Source organism: Nelumbo lutea, chromosome 4 (assembly GCF_056320005.1).
Source record: "Nelumbo lutea isolate HS-2025 chromosome 4, American lotus-T2T, whole genome shotgun sequence".
NCBI lineage: Eukaryota > Viridiplantae > Streptophyta > Magnoliopsida > Proteales > Nelumbonaceae > Nelumbo > Nelumbo lutea.
This window is the reverse complement of record NC_142687.1, coordinates 57,625,446-57,647,943: the sequence shown is the minus strand read 5'-3', so window position 1 is coordinate 57,647,943 and position 22,498 is coordinate 57,625,446. Positions and strand designations below refer to the sequence as shown.

General features: G+C 37.1%; 1 non-coding gene across 1 annotated transcript; it reads left to right on the top strand.

Annotated features, from left to right (window-relative positions):
- The first annotated feature begins 2,336 nt into the window (after positions 1 to 2,336).
- LOC148860755 (small nucleolar RNA R71) lies at positions 2,337 to 2,443 on the top strand. Its single transcript, XR_016095165.1, has one exon. It is a non-coding gene; the product is annotated as a small nucleolar RNA R71 (small nucleolar RNA).
- The last annotated feature ends 20,055 nt before the right edge of the window (positions 2,444 to 22,498 follow it).

Here is a 22,498-nt window from a genome sequence, read left to right as displayed (position 1 = left end):
ATTTGGTCAATAAATGGCAATGGAAAGTGGTTTTTCCGGGTGGCTGCGTTAAGTTTTTTATAGTCAATGCACATATGCCACTCAGTCACTACCCTAGTAGGAACAAGAACTCCTTCCTCATTTTCAACTACTATGACCCCTGGTTTCTTTGGCACAACCAGTGTAAGACTAACCCATTTATTGTCAAATATAGGATATATAATTCCTACATCTAACAATTTTAAGACATTTTTAATAACTTCTTTCATTATTGGGTTCAATCTTTTTTGGGATCTTGACGTGGGATAGGTCCTTCTTCTAAACGAATCCTATGGAAACATATCAGTGGGTTTATACCTTTAATGTTAGCTATGGTCCAACCTAGTGCAGATTTATGTTCTCTTAACAGATTTATCAATTTCTCATCCCGCTTAGCACTAAGTTTAGAAGATATTATGACAAGAAAGGTATCACCTTGTTCCAAAAATGCATGTTTCAATCCTTCAGGGAATGGGGATAACTCTACTTTTGGTGTCTTCATAGAATATGGCTTCGGTTGGTTTCTCTCACGTGGCAACTCCTCAAAGCATGGTTGCCAAAACTTCTTCTTCTTATCCTACATGTCAATTGAAATAGAGGAAATGTTAGAAACATCATTAATAGGATAAAACAAAAATTCAGAATTTGAATCAGAACCAAAGAGAGTCTATCATGTAGGTATGATATTACTCGTCCTCATCTTGGGGTTGTTTCCCAATATGAAAACTATTCACCTCAAGAGTCATATTCCCAAATAAAAGTTTCATCAAACCATTCATACAATTAATAAGGGCATTGGCTGTAGCAAGGAATGGTCCTCCTAAAGTAAGAGGAATCTTTGATTAACTATCAACCACAGATTGAGTATCTAAAACCAGAAAATCAACAGGATAATAGAATTTATCAATCTAAAGCAAAACATCTTTCACTATCCCCTTGGTTCTTGAGTAGAATGGTCAGCCAACTGTAACACCATGAGCATGGGTTTTATTTCTCCAAGACCTAATTGCAAGTAAATTGAATAAGGCATTAAATTTACACTTGCTCTTAAGTCCAGGAGAGCTTAACCGAACTCTTGTGTCCCAATATGGTAGGCAATTGTGGGGCACCCGGGATCTTTGTACTTTGGCGGTGTTCTCTGCTCAATCACCGCACTTACCTGTTTTGTCAAAACTACAGTTTTCTTGACATGGTGCCTCCTTTTCATGGTGCATAGATCCTTGATCACCTTGGCATAAGTCAATACCTGCTTAATCACATGCAACAAAGGTAGATTAATCTTAACTTCTTTCAAGTATTCCAAAATCTCACTTTGGTTGTTTGAAAAATTTCCTCTAGATCTGAGAGCTTGGGGAAAAGGCACTTGGATCGTAACCTCCTTTTCAGGCTCTTTTGAGGGGGCATCTTCAGTTCTGCTTAGAGTGGTGACATTTGTGTGAGGTGGAGTCAGCAAAGGCCCATCTAAAACCTTACCACTGCGAGTAGTGATGGCGTGGACTCCCTTGATGTTCTCTAGATCAAAGGTGGATTCTTGTACCATATGTGACCCCTTTGGATTGGTCTGAGGCTGAGATGGAAATTTGTCTCTCTCTTGTACAGTAAGAGCATTAGTTAGCTTTATTATCTGGCTCTTGATATCCTTGTTCCCTTCAACCACCTGCGCAAGAACAGATTCAAACTTTTGGTTCGTCTTATTCTGTGCCTCCATAACTGCTTGAAGTGTTTCCTCTAAAGGATTCCTATTTGGTCAAGCATTGTATTGAGGTACAGGATGAAATCTGGATGGTTGCGCCTCTACACTCGAATTATTGTTGGACGATGTGGGTTGGTTCTGATCAGCCTTTGAACTAAAATTGGGATGGTTCCTCCAGCTAGGGTTATAGGTCTCTGAATAGGGGTACACTGTTCTTCATAAACCTCTCTCATCTCACCATAAGTTGGGTAATCTTGAGCTAAGTGATCCAATCCCCCACAGACAAAACATGAAGTTTGAGTTTCTACCCTAGCAATCGTGTGTGTGACTTTATTATTTCTCATCTTTAAGGCCTCAAGTTCTCTAGTTACAACTTCTAATTGGGCATTGAGGTTGTCTTCCTCCTTAAGATGGTAAATCCCAGTTGGACGTGACCTATTAGTACTATCAATACATAGCACTAAGCTTGGTCCACATGTGGGCTTTCTTAGCTAACTCATTTAGGTAATCTATGGCTTCTTTAGGATCCTTTTGCAGAAACTCCCCATTACACATTATCTCTATGAATTGGCGCTCCCTGCTGGTTAAACCCTCATAGAAATAGCTAACTAACCTCCAACGTTTGTACCCATGGTGCGGATATAGGTTCTGTAGCTCTTTGAATCTCTCCTAGGCTTGGTATAAGGTTTCACTATCCTTTTGAGAAAAGGTTGAGATCTGTTTCTTAAGATTGTTGGTCTTATGGTGCGGGAAGTACTTGTTAAAGAAAGCTTGCGTCATCTCTGCCCATATACCTATGGATCTCGGTCTCAAAGAGTATATCCAACTCTTAGCTCTCTCTTTCAGGGAAAAAGGGAAAAGTTTCAGCCTAACAATATTTGCAATATCAGCTCGGTTATGGAAGGTGGCCACTACCTCTTCAAATTCCCTAATATGTACATATGGATTCTCACTGTCTAATCTATGGAAATTAGGCAAGAGTTGGATCATTCTAGGTTTGAACTCAAATTGTGGTGTATACAGAGGGAACATGATGCATGATGGTGTGGTTGTCTAGGTGGGGTGCAGGTAGTCTTTTAAAGACATAACAAGGCTATCCTTGTGTTGACTCATGATTTCAGAATCAGAGGATGAACTAGATGCTACTTCTTCTTCAGGGAGTGGTGGTGGGTCTATTCGTATTTCTCTAGCGAATCTCCCTCTTTTGTCCCTTGGTCTATTCATACACCCTAAGCTCCTATTGTTTTTAGCTTACAAAAAGAAGAAAAGGAAAATGAGATCAAGAAAATGAAACAAACAAAGGAAATAAAAGAGAAGTAAAGAATGTTCAAACTTAGTTGTTGGTTTGGCTTCCCTGGCAATGGTGCCAAATTTTGTGTCTCGCCCAAAATTATTACCCTTGGCTAAGCGGTCGTTGAAGCGTAGCTTTAGGTGTCGAATCCATAGAGAACCTGATTAAACTAACAAAAGGAGTTATCGCTAAGGGTAAATAACCTAGAAAAAATGATTTTTTAAAAATAAAAAGAAGATAAAAAATATTTGAATAGAAGTAATGATGATTAAAGGATGAAAAGTAGTATTGTGATGAACAAGGCTTCGAGATTCACTTGATCGATTTGCTTAACTGGTCTCAACTTTGATTCCTATTTATTACTCAATTGCAAGTTTCGCATCCCAAACAAACAATCGGAAAAATATAACTTTGAAACCAACGACAAGAACAAAAGTATTTGTTCTGAGAGAATTAATTTTCAATGAAAACATAATGATTTATTCTTACAAGCTACCCAAGAATGACAATATATCAGATTGATAGTATTGCAGTCAAGGATCAACCCATAAAATAAATCTATCAAATCAATTATTTTCTAAAAAATTGCACATAAAAAAAGTACGACTAATCTTATATGGAAATTTGAAGAATATAACTTATGGGTTTATCAAAATAATAAAAGAAATTTCTCAAGGATAAAATTAAACACTGAAATCTCTCAAAGAATCAAAGTAAAATAACAAGTAAAACTCATCGATCAAGATCCTCTCTAACCTTGTTGAAGCTTTAGCCGCACTTGAATGTCATTCCCCCCTCTTCTCTTTTGTGAAAGACTGAGAAAACAATGCCAAAATAACCTCTCGATGTCGTCCCCCTTTTTGGTCAAAATTTTCCTTTTTATTGTGCTGCCAAGCTCCTCAATTTGCTTAGTCCAGACCCGTGTCTTATTTCCCAATTTTTGCTTTGATAGATATTGATTTAGAAATAGTTATCAACAGATGAATTGTAGACCTATCTCTTAGTTATCCATATATTCAAGAATTATCGAATTTCAACATCTATAGAGAAAGATATACCCAAAATACCGAACCTTATTCAGAGTAAAACGGGAAACGAATTAGCACTCATACTTGGGCTTGGGTTTCTTGGACCTATGTTTGGGCTTTCCACCATTCAATTATTAATTCTTCCAGGATAAAAATTGCACAAATAATAAAATTAATATTTATAAAATTATTATGAAAAAATATTACTTTTAAGCTCTTTATTATACAAATGTCAATTATTGAGCACACTTTATATATACATTTTCATGTTTTCGTAGTAAGGTAGAATCATAAGATGAATATATCAATAATCTATCAAACTCAATGATATAACAACAATTTAATGTGTTGTAATGAAATTTTAGTATATTAGAAGCTCAAAGATTGTTTGTTATATAATTGTAAAGTTATTATCTGATATATACATGTTCTACGGTGCTGGTATTGTTGATTGTAATGTAAATTGCAACTACTTAAAGTAAATTGCAACTGAAAAAGAAAATAAATAATAAATGTGATGTAATAGCTGCAAGTTTATGAACGTGTACAAACTTGAGATTAGAAAAAATCAGTAAAGATTCAAGAAATAAGTTAAAGAACTACTAAAAGTAATCTCAAGTATAAACAAGTAGTTGTTTATAATGAATTGAAGAACAAGTTGATGTAGTTAAACAATAAATGTAAACAATAGAAACAAATAACTACATCAACTTGTTCAGTTACTTTATTGTTTAACTACATCAACTTGTTTAACTACTTGTTTAACTACATCAACTTGTTCAGTTACTTTATTGCAGTTAGTAGAAAGTTATTATGGTCAATAGATCAATAATTGCACTAAGATACCTATATCTGGTAGTTATAAAGAAAACAAAGAAAAGTAAAGAACAAGAATAGCAAGATAACCAGATGTTCAAGTTTAGGCAGTTGACAAGATGTTAATAATAGTTGGTAACAAAGTAACTGAAGAAACTTGAAAACAAAAGGTGAAGAACAATAAAAGCAAAATAAGAGTGTACATACCATTTTATAGAAGTTTGGAAAATCCTACCTACATCCTCTACCTTAGACACCTTTTTGAGGATTCCCACTAACTTAAACCATTGAACTTCCTAAGCACCAACAAAGCCTTTACAAACATAGTTTTTTCAAGCCTTCTACAACATTGAATAAACTTATGAGTGCTACTCCCACTTAATAGAACTTCATGGGTGCATGCCAAACTTAATTTGTTGGTATATCTTCAAGGTCTCTACCAAACCCTGATAGGCCTTACAAGTTTCAATCAAATCTCTAATGTGTTCAACCCTAGAACACTTCCTACACTCAAGCCTCTTAATAAATAGATATAACAAGATACAACATAAAGTATTTAGTAGCAAGAGATTAAACAAAAGATGCTCAGCACATTGAAGAAATTCACTATAGTTTGGTGAAACGTACAAGAACATGGATTTTTCATCTTTTTTTTTTCACATTGATTTCATCTCTATTGAATTTTAATATTAGAATAGCTGATATAGTCATGATTCAGTGGGTTAGGTCCACTTACTTTTGTTTTGTTGATTTTTTTTTTAATTTCTAATCTTTACAATGGATTTGATTGGAATAAAAAAGCAAGAATATTTTGTGATTCATAATTGCTATTAAAGATAAAAAATCTCTTCAAGAGGAAAAATACTCTCACTAACTTACTCTTACAAAACAACTATACACTATATACAATGTATGCACAAGTTGTTTTCCCTGCTTGTTGTTTAATTCAAGCCAAAACCTCTTATTTATAGCTAATGGGGAGCAAATGATTGTTTTCTAGCTGTTAGAGGACTTTTACCATTCATGGAAATGATTCAAAGTGTCTTCATTAAAGATAAAAGGCATTCTAAAATCAAAAGTAGACATTTATGAGATTGAATAGTAAAAGGAAATCAAAGTAATCAACTACAATAGCTTTATAGTTTTCCACCTGATGAAAGGAGGAAGATTTCTTTCTCCTATAGTCAATTGGTTCCTCCAATTAGTTTTCTGGTATGCATTTTCAAACTTAGCCTATTAGAGGTAATTGACTATAGATTTTTGGGTAGTTCACTATAGAATATTTCTAAGAGATTTTATGCCTTGGATGTCAAGGGTAATTGACTATACATTTTTTGGTAGTTGACTACAATATATGTCCAATGCTTTTTATGCCCCCATTGTCAAAGGTAGTCGGTTATACATTTTTAGGTAGTTGACTATTGCTTCGTAGTGAACTTAGCTACCAAGAGTAGTTGACTATACATTTCTGGGTAGTTAATTACTTATAGCTAAACACTTATAATTCTAAAACTTGATTGCACCAAGTTTGGTCTTGTTGAACATCATATGTTGTGCATCTCAAGCAACTGATTATATCAAGAACCTAAAAGTTATGTTTAACTTAATTAACTAAATTAAGCAATAACTTCATTTCTTCTTCTTTAGCAAGATGCTCATATCAAATGTAGCTCAAAGGAGAAGCTCACTTGGGTTCATTTTCAATCTTGGAGCATTTCTCAACTTTGGAGAGAGTGGTGATGGTGTTGATGATGTTTAGCTCAATCAACTAAATTGAGCAATGCTTCACTTCTTCTTCTTTAGCAAGATGCTTATATCAAATGTATCTCAAAGAAACTCAGTTGGGTTAGCTACATACTTAGTGCACCATTAGTATTCCAAACGAGTTTGTTATCATTAAAACATATAAAGTCAACATTCTCCCCCTTTTTGATGATAATAAACCATTGACAAAAAAAATGACAACAAAAATTTAAGCACAAATAAAGAGTATCGAGAGAACTCTCCTGAATGATTTGTTACATAAACATTTCATATCATTGATGCACAAATAAGTTAACCCATTTAACAAGACATGACATATATTGTTGACCTATGTGTTTTAATGATAACAAATTCATTAAGAGTACTAATGGTATTTCTAAGTATACAATAATCTTTAGTAAGCTTCTTTGTGCCAAATGTTTATTAAAATTGCAATGCTAAAAAAGATGGAGTGGAAACTTTGTTGAGTTGGATGCTTATGTTTCAATGAGCATCTATTCAGTCATTAACTTCTCTTCACCTAAGAAAGCTCTAAGAAATCAAGAGTCGATGCTACTAAAGATCTTAATGAGTACATTGAGTTGTACTCAATTGTTTTTTATCTTTTTAGGGTCTTAATGTAATCATTTGTATAATGAATTCTATAGATGCTCAACAAAGCTAAACACAGTATATCATCCTTAGAAACCATAAACTATAATTGGTTGGGTTCTTAGCTAGGATTTCTTGAGCTTGAACAAGAAATAAAAATCAAGAAAATATTTGTTGAAAGCTAATGGAAGTGTTCCTAAACCTTTGGATATAATCCTATAATGTTTCTAAGTGTTTAGTTGTTTGTTAGGTAAATTTGCTCTAACTCTGAAAAGTAGTTTACTACCCTGAAAGATGTGCCGACTAACTATACAATCGAGGTATGAAAAATGCCTACTCTGAGAAGACGAGTTGATTACCCAAAAAAGTAGAGTTGACTACCTCAAATAAATTGAGTTCAAATCTTAGCAATCAATTGATAAGGAGGAACTAATTGACAAGGAGAAAAAAGATTTTTTTTTTTTTGTTTTATGGGAGAAAAAGATTCACCCCTTTGCTAAAAGCTAGTTTATAAGAGCTCAAGAATATGTTGTAATGGGTCAAGGAAGTGATAAAGAAGGAAATGACAATAGTTATGCTTGTTAAAGGTGTTAAGTCTGACAAGAAGAAATGAAGGAGAAAGAGGAATGCTTAGAATAATGTCAACAAGCCCAAGAAGCAGAAAAGAGACAAGTCAATTGATAAGCATTACTTCTATAAGCAGACAAGAGATTAGAAGAGGAATTGTCCTCACTATCTAGATTCCTTTAAAAACAAGAAAGAAAGTATGTTTGAAACTTAGGTCTATATCTTGGTGTATTAACTTTTGGGCCTCTACTCATGCATGTAATACTTTGCAAGTTTTTAAGGAAAGTAGAAGACTAAGTAATAATGAGGCCATGCTTTACATGGGGACATCTTCAATAGTTGTAATTGTTTCTTTGTGAACAATAGTTTTAGTCTTTAGGGAAGAAGTTATATTACTTAACGATTATTTTTATGTTCCTCAACTTTGAATAAATTTGATTTTAGTTTCTAAATTATGTAAGGAGGGTTATTATATCTTATTTAGCAACAAAATTACAATAAAATTGAATAACAAGTTTCTTGCACATAGAGAACTTAAAAATAGTCTTTATATACTATATCCATCCCACAAAAAAAAATATATATGAGATTATTAATCCCACTTATTTGTGGCATTACTAGCCTGATTACATCAATATAGAACACATAACAATATTAGTAAAGGATAGTCCTTTGGATTTTCTCACAATAGAAGATTCACCAACTTTTGAGCATTGCCTATAAAGTAAAATGACAAAACATCCATTTACTAATAAATTTGAAAGAATAGCAAGCACACTTGACCTAACACACAAATGTATGTGGTCCTTTAAATGTTAGGACACATAACAGATATTCATATTTTATAACCTTTACTGATCAAAATGGATATGTGTACCTAATAAGGAAGTGAGCTATGAGCAATTAATTAACTATATGAGTACATATATACAACATAGGAACTATAATATAAAACTTTATTTTCAAGGTAAAAAACTTAAACCTCCCCTGAGATTTCAACTAAGTATTGAAACATCCCTTCAGTTTTCAAATTTGACTTAGACCTCCCCTCACAAATTTATAAATTGTTATCCTTTAACTGAAGAAGAAAAATGACTAATATACCCCTGGGCTAAATATGGGATTAAATTCTATAATTTAAAGAAAACACCCATCATCTTCAACCTTAAAGCAATGAAAACTTTATTACCATGCACACCACCACTGCATCCACTTGCTGTTGATAAAGCTTTAGTGGCATTATACAAGTGTATTTTCTTCTGTATGAAAACAAATACTAATCTTATGGTTAACTCTCCACTCCTGTCATCTTTTGCAGTTGCAGAAGCAGGCTTGTTCTTATCTTAGAATTGCAATCACAGTTACATTTGCAATTCCATATGCATCTTGGAACTGCAACTCCCCATGATTTTTTTTCTTTCTTTTTTATGCTTGGTTTTGTAGCAATTCTTCATAACTTGGTTTTGAAAAAATAGGGGAGAGAAGGGGAGAAAAACGGGGGGAGATCATGAAAAAAGGAAGAGAGAGTGAAATTTCCTTAGGCCCTTTTCAAGGTCTCTTGGCAAAGTATGACCAGTTCTAGATTAGGCAACTATATGGTTTTTCTATATTCAATGCTTGGGTGGAAGGTAGGTTGAAGCTCTGTCCCTACCAAGTGAAACATAATATGAAAGAGAGCTCACAATCTGATCTATGGGCCTTTGAGGATGGCTAAGGGTGTCCTTTAAAAGGAGCGGGCTGGAGGTAAACATGGCGTGGTTCTAGCTTTTTGGGTTTTCTTAGGTGCCCATTTCAAGTAGTTCATGTGATTAATGAGTGTCCTATCCAAAACAAGGCAGAGGGATTGATTCAATTCATTCAAATCAATAAACAAACGAAAAATCACATAGAAGCAAAGATTTCAACAATAAATAATAATTAAAGTAAGAATTGAAAAACCTTAATGGATCCTTAAATCAGTAGTGTGTGTGAGAGGGAGGGAGAGACTTTGTGTACAACCACAATTTGTTCTCTTAGAAAATTTGAAGAACAACGATGGATGTAAAAGTCTTTTTGTCCATCTCATCAAAAGATCTATTAAGGGCAAATTTGAGATTTTCAAAAGGCTTAAATCCACGTGCTAACAAATGTGGATGAAGAATTGATGGATTGGAGGTTTTTGTCCACTTATGTTATCCAAAAGGGGAGGTTTAAGTCCAATTTAAAAAAATTAGAGGATGTTTCAGTATTTAGGTGGCATTTGATAACACTTTTCAGACCTCTAAAGTCTGAAAATGTTACTTTTTCATACGCCACCTATGAAACCATAAGACCCAAAAGATCTGAATTGCATTTTTAGATTTGAAACCATAAGACCCAAGCTAGGCACCGAACGCAGTCATATGCATTCTAGACCTGGCCAAAAGTCTAAAATGTCCTTAATATTTTAAATCAATTTTTCCCTCAAACAAGAAGGGAGACAACGGAGAACCAGAAGAAATCCTATTGTCACCAGCGATGGAGAACTCATCAGAAGGGAGACGATGATGGAAAACCCAAAGAAATCCCATTCTTCCATCTCTCTTTCTCTATCTCTCTCTCTCTCTTTGTGGAATTCATTTGGTTAACAATATATGATTCTGGCTAATCATATTCTCTCTCTTTGAAATTCCCTCTCTCTTCTTCTGTATATTCTGGTTCCAGTTCTCTCCTTGTAGGGTCTTCGACCTTCTTTCGATAACCTAATTGGAAAAACAAAAGCCATCTTCGCCATACTGAACTAGATGTCCTAGGTTTTAGCCTTTTAGTGGAACAATTACAAAATAGAGCCTCTTGGATCCATCGGCAGGTGCATTTGGGACTAGTTGCGGCATCAGTGAGGCCGGCCTTAGTCAAAACTTGCTTGGATGTTCTTATGCGAACTTGTCCCATACAAGTGTCCTTGGGTGAAGGTGAAATTCGCCCACCCTATTCCACACCATTTGGGCGTCCATGTAATGGATCTCATATCCCTTTAGTAGAAAAACTTGAAACCTACGCAAATACGCAGAAGGTGTTCTACCCAATTTGCGCAGTTTAAAGTTTTTCTGCTGAAGGGATGTGAGATCCATCACATGGATGCCCAAATGGTGCGGAATAGGGTGGGCGAATTTCAAAAATTTCTTTCCTTCAACTGGGAATCGTATTCCCTATTTTAGAAAAAATCATATTTTTCAAGGATCAATCTTGAACCATAAACCGAACCAAATTTGAAACAAAATAGAGGGAGAGGGATATACCTGATACAGAGAAATAATATCTCTCAATAGAGGTGTTCACGCCCAAAGAAGATCACAAAAGACTGCTCCTATTGAAGATAACACAGTGGATGAAGGAGCAGAATCAGCAGGGTCCGTCCCACGAACTGGATTCTTCAGCAAGAATCCAATGGAGGCAGTGAGCACAACTTCCTATCAGCCTTTCACTAAAGACTGATGTCAAGATCCAATCTTGACCACTCCTACAATGTTGGAGAATGAACTGGCAGTATGGCGGCGATAGGAAGGGATCACAGGGAGAAGGCATAGTCACACGATGAATTCTTATCTCTGTAATTTGTGATCTGGTATCTCTGGAATTTCTGGGATGGTCTGGATGGTTCACCCCCTTTCTGCTTTTATAGGCTTAAAGAGATCAGCTCTTGATCCTATCAGGAGTTTTCTAATTCAGATCATTATCTGAATCTGGACTCTCTTCAAGTGATAAGGATACGACCCTTATCTTATCTGCATATTAGATCAACCTTCTCCTAATCTTATCAGGAGGTTTCCAGATCTGAATTCAGTTTTGGTCTCTCTAAGTGGATAGGGCAGGACCCTATCCTATCTGTTGATTTAATCCCAAATCTGCCCCATCTATTTAACTAATCAAATTAGGCCAGTTCGAAATGTGCTTCAGGCCCAATAAGTCTATGTGCTCAAAACTGCTTCCAAACTGCTGCCCAGTTGGGCTTCTTTGTGTGGCATGGGACCCAAGCATTGATCTACACATCAGCCACATGGGTCCGGCCCAGTTTTTGTTACAAGGCCTGGTCGAATACACTGTTGTGGACAGTGCACCCCCTGAAACCCATCACATGGGCTTCTATTGGGCCCAACACTTACATTAAGTGGTCCCTGGGCCAAGCCACCTTATAAAAACCCAGGGACTATGGGCAGATGCAAGATTAGATCATCAGGTATTACCCTCAGTGGCCTTACACTTAACCTCTCAGCCCATAATGATCAAACACTGCCCGAGATTTATTCATCCCTGAGATCTCCCTCTCATCTCAGTGACGGAGACTACGAGTTGTCTTTGGAAATGTGGGAAATCACATAGGGTGCATGGGGCCAATTATTTTAGCTGCATAACCCCACCACCTCTCTGTGAAGGATCATATCCACTCATCATATGATCTTTCCCTTTGGCCTCTATCAGACAAGGTTCAGAGTCATTTTCAGGTAAACTCTTCTAGCCAGTGAGTGCTTACCCATCATATTCGTGAATGCCAAGGTACCCTGAGAGAGTTCCCATTTTCTGGTGAAGCCCCTCCCACATTGGTCTATGACGCTCCTATCATCTTATGAAACACTCAGACAAGCCCAACAGCAAATGGATAGCCCATTTTCTGGTGCATTTCCTCATTACTGGAGGACCCATCCTCATGCTAATGATGAAAGCCCTTTAGAGAATTCATCATTTGAACCTCCCTATCACATGCACTCATATTAGCTGGAGGGAACAGTAATTACACCCTAGTTTGATCTAGGTTAAACCAAAGTGGCTCCCACTAACTTTCATAAAGCTAGATTTCGGTGGGCCCAAATCAGCTAGGGTTCCGCAAGTATCATTTCCAGGAGGTGTAGGGCCCTCCACTGAGGAAGGTCATCCAATGACCATAAGGGACACCATGGCAATGATGTGCATTCAACCATGGTGTGCGCAAGAGCCATTGTCGAAACTGCATGGACCAAATTCTTATGGTTCATGCTCGACACACATCACACATCCATACATCACATGTAAGGATAAATTGATCCAATCAATTAAATATCTATAAAGCCCATTTGAAGCTCATTTTAATCTAAAATATTAACCATTAATATTATCTAGGTATATGAACTGAATTAGGGTTGATAATTTCAGCCCATATAGCTTTATCCGTGAAGTGGGCTTTTAGCAGTTTTAATGACTTAAAACTGGGCCTTTACAGGTTGGGCCAAATTAAACATTTAATTAATTATCAATCCTCAGGCCCATTAATGGGAAAAATAGGGCTGAGATTCAGCCTTGATTGAACCCTAGATTCGGTCCAACCAGTTTGGACCAATTTGGTTGGAATGGGTCTAGGGTTTGATCTTTAATTAAAGATTTAATTCAAGAATTAATCTGAAATTAATTACTGATAATAGATCAAGCAAGAATCAGTCAGATACGGCTATTCGCACATTCCATCCTGCAAAATAGAGGTTAGATCCTAGTTTGCAGTTTCTTAAACTACAAATCGTAGATAGCGATTTTTCCATCTGCGAAATTTCCTCCCTATGCCGCCAGCTTCGGTCCAAAATAAAATAAATAGAAATCCTAATTTTCTATTAATATTACATCAGATCGAATCCTATACATTTAGTCTAGAAAAAAAATTATTTACAGACTAGAATGAATGAATAGAAACTACAAATCGCATGTTCACTGCGCCATTCAAGATTTCGATCTCCAGTTGTACGAATAGCCCATAAATCAAGAAAATAATAAAGAATAATTCTAAATAAATTCCAGATTTATAAAAAATTAATTTTAGATTATTCGCCCATTAACTGGGAACAAATTTCCCAGAAAAACTTTAAATTGCGCAAATCGGGTAGAACACCTTCTGCGTATTTGCGCAGGTTCCAGATCTGGTTTGTTTGGTTTAAGACTTGTACCATGGCTCTGATACCATCGAAGGGATGTGAGATCCATCACATGGATGCCCAAATGGTGCGGAATAGGGTGGGCGAATTTAAAAAATTTCTCTCCCTTCAACTGGGAATCGTATTCCCTATTTTAGAAAAAATTATATTTTTCAAGGATCAACCTTGAACCATAAACCGAACCAGATTTGAAACGAAATAGAGGGAGAGGGATATACCTGATACAGAGAAATAATATCTCTCAATGGAGGTGTTCACGCCCAAAGAAGATCACCAAAGACTGCTCCCACTGAAGATGACACAGTGGATGGAGGAGCAGAATTAGCAGGGTCCGTCCCAAGAATCGAATTCTTCAGCCAGAATCCAATGGAGGTAGTGAGCACAACTTCCTAGCCTTTCACCAAAGATTGATGTCAAGATCCAATCTTGACCACTCCTACAATGTTGGAGAATGAACTGGTAGTATAGCGGTGGCAGGAAGGGATCATAGGGAGAAGGTGCAGTCACACTGTGAATTCTTTTCTCTGTAATTTGAGATTTGGTATCTCTGGAATTTCTGGGATGGTCTGAATGGTTCGCCCCCTTCCTGCTTTTATAGCCTTAAAGAGATCAGCTCCTGATCCTATCAGGAGTTTCCTAATTCAGATCATTATCTGAATTTGGACTCTCTTCAAGTGATAAGGATAAGACCCTTATATTATCAGCAGATTAGATCAGCCTTCTCCTGATCTTATCAGGAGGTTTCCAGATCTGAATTCAGTTCTGGTCTCTCTTAGTGGGTTGGGCAGGACCCTATCCTATTTGTTGATTTAATCCCAGATCCGCCCCATCTATTTAACTAATCAAATTAGGCCAGTTCGAAATGGGCTTTAGGCCCAATAAGTCTATGTGCTCAAAACTGCTTCCAAACTACTGCGCAATTGGGCTTCTTTGTATGGCGTGGGACCCAAGCATTGATCTACTAATCAGCCACATGGGTTTGGCTCAGCCTTTGTTATAAGGCTTGGCCAAATACACTATTGTGAACAGTGCACCCCCTGAAACCCATCACATAGGCTTCTATTGGGCCTAACACTTACATTAAGTGGTCCTTGGGCCAAACCACCTTATAAAAACCCAAGGACTGTGGGTAGATGCAAGATTAGCCCATCAGGTATTACCCTCAGTAGCCTTACACTTAATCTCTCAGCCCATAATGATCAAACACTGCCCGACAAGAGAGGACCTCTTCCTCGGCTGCAAGGAACAGTGTTGCACTCTCTGCTTATATGAATCCTGGGATTTAAAACCTTTTGCAAACATTTTAGAAACCGTAATATATATACTTTTATATCTCATAAAATATATTTTGCAAAACAAATCTCAACTGTTGAAATCGGCCACTGGTAGTCTTGGTTTCCATCAATCATTACCTTTGTTCGATAAATGGGCTGATCCTGTCACTATGATCACCCACTTAGATGAATTCTCAAACTGTCCCAACATACCCAGGTTTTGACCCCCGCTAAGGATCTCACTGATTGGCATATCAAAGACAGCCCAATCCGACACCTAGTGTAGTATCATAATCGAGTCTAGGGGTCAGGTGTAACTTTCCAGTTTTGCCCATTAATCTTCAAGGTCTAGGGCAATATTAGAAATCTGGTCTGTTTCAATGATTTAATCAATCCTACACTGCATGTGCCTTGGGTCTCACCCTGGTGGCTGAGACAGGCCACCCCAACTGACTTGGTGGCACATTAGTGTCAGCCTTATCAAGATAGGTCTCCCCAGACCAACCCACCAACTGTGAACATTCTAAAGTACACAGGTCTCATTAAGTGTCCATTTTAAGGGTAAAACACAAAAACAAACCACAAGAACATGAATCAAATATGCACTTTATTCATTTACAATAAACGTCAAAAGTACATCATTCTGATTGAAACTAAGGGCATACAAAGACTGTCTAACAGAGGGTTCTTGGGTTTCAACGGCATCATTCTTCTTTCTGCCAAACCTCGTCAATGGAGGTGGGAACTTATCTGCTCGACCTGGGCTCACCATGGGTTTTGAAGAGAAATGCATTTAAAAAATTAAAATCATAGAAGACTAGGAATAAGACCCAAAGGGCAAGATTTCTAAAGAAAGTTTCTAGCTTTTAGCCCTACGAATTCACGCTAACAAGCGTTTGGCCTTCTATGGTGTTCTCCATTCCTCTCCGACTCCACCCTCCTTAGCCACCTCCAATCCTATCTCATAGGCTTCAAAACCCTCCAAATCTCAAATTCACCTCATTTCAAGTCCATAAGTTCTCCTCACTCACCCTCAAAAGATTTATAGCTTTCGCTTCTTCATTGTCTTCGAATCCGTTGGATTGGGACAGAGAATAAGATGGATTAGAGAAGAGCAATAATGGCTTTGTGAATTCAAGCCCTAGGATGGCATAGTTCTCTTGATAATTGATTATTATTTTAACTCTTAATATTTTTTTTAATTTATAAATTTATATGTATTTTTCAATTTTATTCTTATTTTAATAAATTATTTTTTATTTTTTATAATTTACTCATATTTTTAATATTATTTTGAATTTAATAAATTGTTTTTTATGACATAATGCAAATTGAACTCAAAATTATCAAATAGTCTATTTTAGGGTTAAAATAGTAAAACCAAGGAATTTCAAATGTTGAAGGGTTGATCCAATGCAAACAGCCCTATCTATTCAGAGCCTCTAAAAAGTAGAAAAGCATCTATGCCTCTTTTAGGATTTCAGACACTTTTAATATCTTTTTAACTTTTCAGATTTCAGATTTATCAAACGCCACCTTAGGTGAAATCTCAGGGGAGGTTTAAGTCTTTTACCTTTATTTTCATTTTGGATGCTTTAGATTTGTTTCAAAGAATGTTAAGGTAGTTAGTTAATTTTCAAAAATTTGGATTGATGTGCAATAAGAATAACCATGGCAAACATGTTAAATTTTTATTAAAGATGATTAAAAAAAGAAACTAGAGAAATGAAATTGTTTTGGAAAATAGAGAAAGCAACTCCCCTTATATTGTTTTAAATAGAATGAAATGAAGATTAAACAGAAAGAATTGTTTATCACAAGGGATGGTTCAGAGTAAGTTTGTCCTTCACACTACGTCAAATTGTAGGTTCTAAGTATGTTGCATTGAAATATTGTTGAAGTCCATAAAACTATCATTAATGGGTCATAGACAAGAAGTCAACTCTAATTCTAGTAATGTTTATGGAAATGTATCTGTATTAGTGCAACCCAACATTCCTTGTCCTAAAACTCAATGAAAGGAATGTACAAAGCATTTGTTGTATAGGTTTTGGTAAGCCTTTTTGAAAGAAAACCAACTATATACGTGCATGCATACATACATACATACATACATATATATATATATATATATATATATATATATATATAGTACATACATACATGTATATGTGTGTGTGTGTCAAATGCAATTGTCAAAATTCATCTAATTAGTAGTTTTATAAAAAATTAGTGCAACCTAATTTTCTTTTCTTTTTGATAAATGTTTAAACTTTGTTAGATAGTGTATTTCCTTGGCCCTTTTAATTTAATGTACATTGATATTTATTGATGAATAAATTCAATTAATTTATTTTTTATGTAATTTGGTATATTTAAGTGAAATACCCCTTAATTGGACAATTTTATGACTCATGTTAGCTTAAATGTTCTCAGCCATTTGATGAACTTAGGGAGTTTATTATGCCAAAACTGACACTCTTGTGCTACTAGACTAGTGAAGTAGTGTGTCTTAACTATTTGCGTTAGGTCTAAGTTACAATGAGTGGGTTGTTTAAGAAACACTAAATGAGGGTGTTTCTTGTTTGCTCCTAGATCTTGGAGATTGGTGGACTGATTTAGAAAGTTGCATGTAATCTCTTAACTTAATGATACTTCACTAAGTGTTAGATTGTTTTGCTTTTGATAATTAATGAGATCCCTCTAGAGTTAAATACTTAGGTATGTTGGAGTAAATATAGAAGGTACTTGAGTTAGTAATCATTGTGAGAGGATTATCTACTTTGTTGACAAAGAAAATATCCTGCTTTACACTCTATTTGGTAGAAACCTAAAACTTTTAACACTGGATTTCAATTTGTTTTGAAACCTTTTATTTTTTTTTTTGCAAAATGTATTTATATTAGTAAATGATTTATTTTGATATTGTTGAGAGTATGGAACTACACCTTGCAGTTGGGGAAAAGGTCCTTCCCTATCAACAATGCATTTGATATTGTTGACTAAGAGATTATGTGGAAGTGTCTTATTAGGATGAAATCCTATTGAACATTAACTCAACCCAAATAAATAGTCTTGGGCTTGTAGGGTGGTTGAGACTCAAGTTTAAATGTCAGACATTTAATGTGCCAATTGTTAGACTCAATACACTTTTGCAAATTAACTTGTATAGACAAACTAAATTGGTCTATGTAGAAGTCCCACTTATTTTAAGTGTGAACCACATGTTTTTGTTAATTTGGAATGGGATCTTATGGGTCCAACACTACATGTATGTTTTGGAAGTTGCCTGGTCTGAGACAAATTAAAAAAAAATGTTTTAGTTAGAATAGTAACTAGTTTCACTAGTCAAAGTCCTATCTAAATTAGAATTCCAATTGGATTGGATCTTTCCTAATTGTTTTAGGAAAGTAACTAGGGATGGTTTTATAGACTCTTATAGGTCTAAAACCTATTGGGTCGACCTAACCTAGACAGTCTTGCATAGAACTCTATTGATAGAAAATTGCAAGAAAGAATTCAGCAAAAGAAGATGGAAAAATTCTAATTCACCATTAGGATTTTTCCTCACAATCTTGGGTTTCTTTGAGAGATATTCTTGGTAAAGATCTTGTCTACCACAGACCACTTTCTTAGGCATAGTGACCCAGCTCAATGGTAATTCCAAAAGAAATTTGTGTCCTAGTGACCTAACTCAATTTCAAAAGAAAGGCTCAATGCCAAACTAGTAACTCTAGGGGCTCCGACTTGATAGAAATTCCAAAAGAAACATGCCCTAGTGGCCCAACTCAGTATCAAAAGAAAGGCCCAACTCGATAGTTGATGAGGGGTGATTTAGTCGTCCAATCACATAAAGCCACATAGTGAGCCAGAACCATTTTATAACACCTCGGCGCCATGTGTAGACACGTTGTACCCAACCAGACCAGCCTAAGCCAACCAATCCGAACTAGACCTCAACCGATAAGCTGAGACTAGAAGATCGCTCCATGGCAGGACTAAGTGCATCACCTTAGAGAAGTGAAGCAATGACTTCAGATACTGACCTATCCTCCCCAACCTGGGTAGTCAACAACTTGAGCAGCTAGCCAACATCCGAGGTACTGACCTATGTAACAGGTTGTCCTTACCTAGTTGGCACGCCTATCAGTTCCGAAATAGATGGTGGCATGTCACCCACCTAGTAGGGATGAACTCAGTTCTGTCCGCTTCATAGGGAATTGGATGACGATCATCATCAACGATGATAGAACATGCCTTGAATATAACAAGTTGATAAGCCTTACCACCACCAGATATCTCAGACACCTCTCTTGGACCCTGAAAACTATATATAGACACCTCCATGCCTTTAAGATGTATGTGTGGTTACGTGCAAATTAGCACTCTGATTCTCTTAATCTCTTTGCTTTCTTACTCACCAACTCGGCTAACTTAAGCATTAGAATGTCCAGCCCGGGTCCAAGCCCTCGGGTGCTCTAATCCTTTGTATCTTGTAGATTGGTCTTCCAACCTCAGCATACATATGTCCAAGCTGTCCTCCAATAAGGAAGTTGGATGATTTGAGCTACATCAAGTGGTGTTTTCTGTAGGAAATCGAGCGAAGAGCTAGTTCAGTTTTCTCACCAACTCATTCTCACTATATGTCTTCACCAAATAGCACCCAAGTCAATGAAACCTTTGCTTGGGGGGGGGGGGGGGGGGGGGGAATACAAGCAGCTAAGCTCTCAATGGTTCTTGTTGGCATGGACCATCAGTAGTTCCAGGAACTAATGCAGATATGCGCAAAGCATTAACCTTCACAAGTCGTCCTGGAGTAGAACTTTGCCGCTCTTGGGTTAACGCAGCCTCAGGTACCATTGTAGACACCATTGTTCCCTCAGAACCGAAAGCAGAACCAAAATGCCAATCAGCTAGTTACCCCACTAGAGGACAGATGTCAACCTCGTAACATCACGGAGGACCTCGCTAGGACTCGAACTTCCGAGGCATGGGACACTACTTATGTCCTTGACGAGGAGGGTAGTAAACCAACCACCTCCATTAGGTTGGGCAACTTGGTTTCAACATTGGGGTCCAAGCAGAACAAGCATAGGAGGTGTCCTAGACGTGAGACCGCCAAGAGCCAGCTCGGCTTGAAATTGGAAGATCACTAAATGAGCCCGATCAAAGACCAGGAAGCCAACTGGTCAAACACCTCGGGCACACCCCAATTCACTTGGGCATCCCCCTATCAGCCAAGATCCTTGTCAAGCCCCAACCTAAGGACTTCAAGGCCCTAAACCTTGAGACCTATAATGAAACTAGTGACCCAATCGACCATGTAGACAGCTTCCAAGTGATGATGCAGTTGCATGGAGTGAACGAGGCTAGCATGTAATTCACCTTCCCGACCACATTCTGCCAAGCTGCTTGAATGTCGTATTCAGGCTTGGCACCGGTCTCCATTAAGACTTGGGACTATTTTGTGAACCTATTCACCACCCACTTCACTAGTGCTTTAACGAGAATCTATGGGAGAACCGAGCACCTCGTGATGGTCTACCAGTGCTTTAACGAGAATCTATGGAAATACATGTAGAGGTTCAACTTGGAGTCCCTACAAATCTAGAGCCTCGGCCTTACTGTGTAGATGACCGTGGCAATTAACAGTATTTGAGATCCGCACTTAAGGTTCTTGCTAGCAAAGAATACCTCAAAGGATATGGGGAAATTTCTCAAATAGGCCAAGAAATAAATGGATGACGATGAGTCGCTTTGCACACAAGAAGAGCTAGTCGGAATGGGAAAGAGGAAGGAATTCGATGATCACCAAGGTGAAAGTAGCAACAAGAAAAGACAAAAAGACAATAGGCCATCCAGGTGCTTCAGATCACTAGGCCACCCATTCCAAGTCGTCCCCCAGACACTCTAGGTCATTATCAAGACATTTTGGGACTCCTCCTATGAAGTATAGGAATGACACACCATTGAGCACAAGGAGGGGGAGATCGTGATGGAGATCAAGTTGGCCGACTACTTGAAGTGGCCACCTCGCCTAAAGGAAAACCCAATGAATAAGAACCAAAACCAATACTATCATTTCTAGAAAGAGAAAGGGCACGACACAGAGACTGTCAAAACATCAAGGGTGAGATTGAGGAGTTGATCCGATGTGGATATTTGAAGTTTATCAAGGAGAACTAGGTTGTCGAGCCACCGAAAAACCCACCAAGGGACCAACCCCAACAGACCAAACAACCATTCATTGAGGTGGTCAACATGATCACCAGTAGGTCAACAGTGGCAAGTTGTAACTCATCGACTGGAAGAGCATCAGTGTGTGACCTAAACAACGAGGAAGAGAACCCTCCAAAGAGATTAAGGACCAAGGAGGTGATATACTTTACGAAAGACAACACTCGAGGAGTTCACTACCTCCATAACGACACCCTCATAGTTAAGTTGATCATTTACAACTATGAGGTTAAGCACATCTTGGTCAAAGTGACAACTCGATGGATATTTTGTTCCTAGAGGCCATCAAAAAAATGAAATTGGACAAAAAGGACCTCATCCTTACTAACATACCATTAGTCCATTTTAATGGGGAAGTTGCCCACCCTCTCAGGAGAATCCATGTATTGGTTATAGAAAGGACCACATTAAATAGGATCTCCTTAAATCATGATGTTTTTGGTTGTTGAAACACCATCCCCTATAATGCCATTCTTGGATACCTCTTCTTGCACTCACTCCGAGCTGTGGTATCCACATACCACCTAGCCATGAAATTCCCCACCAGATACGGAGTTTAAGTAGTGTGCAGGGACTTATAAGAGTCCTAAAAATGTTATGTGGCAACCTTGAAGGGCAAAAGACAACAATCACTGGGGGTTATGTCTGAATTCATTCAGCTACAGTGCTTGGGATTCAATAGAGGTTTTTCACATAAGTAGGCAAAGATTTTTCAAAGAAATAGATGTTTAGTCAAGCTTTCCTACTTGGTGAAACATTTTCTTTGATTTGGGGTTATTTTTCACGGGTTTTGTGCATCCAATGGGAGCTTGGAGCATGCATGTTATGGTAGTCTCGTATTTGGGGTTGTCAGTGGCAGAAAATGTAAATTTAATAAACTTTAAAATATTATTTTATCTTTTCTTGGTTTTAAGTAAGGATATCTTGGGGTTTTTGGGCTTTTTGGGTCTATTAGGCTCTATTTCATTGGTCCAAGTGTTCTAATGAGTCAAGAATGGATCTAACATCAGCCATCACCCTTTTGAGGCTTCAGGTTGGGACAAATGATGTGGCAATTTAATCTGGTATGTCAAAATGGTATCTTCTTAGTTTAATGGTCAAACGAATGAATCTGGCCATTTAATTTGGCATGCTAGGGTTTTTTGGGTCTCTAAATACAGTGGTGAGGTTTGATCAGACAAATAGGGTTGGGATGATTGAGATCTATGGCTGACAAGTTTAAATCAATAAGATTTGTTGATCGAACAACGAGGGTATTTTGGGTTGAAATTTGGTGGGTAGGCATTTTTTTATCATCCTGAATCTGA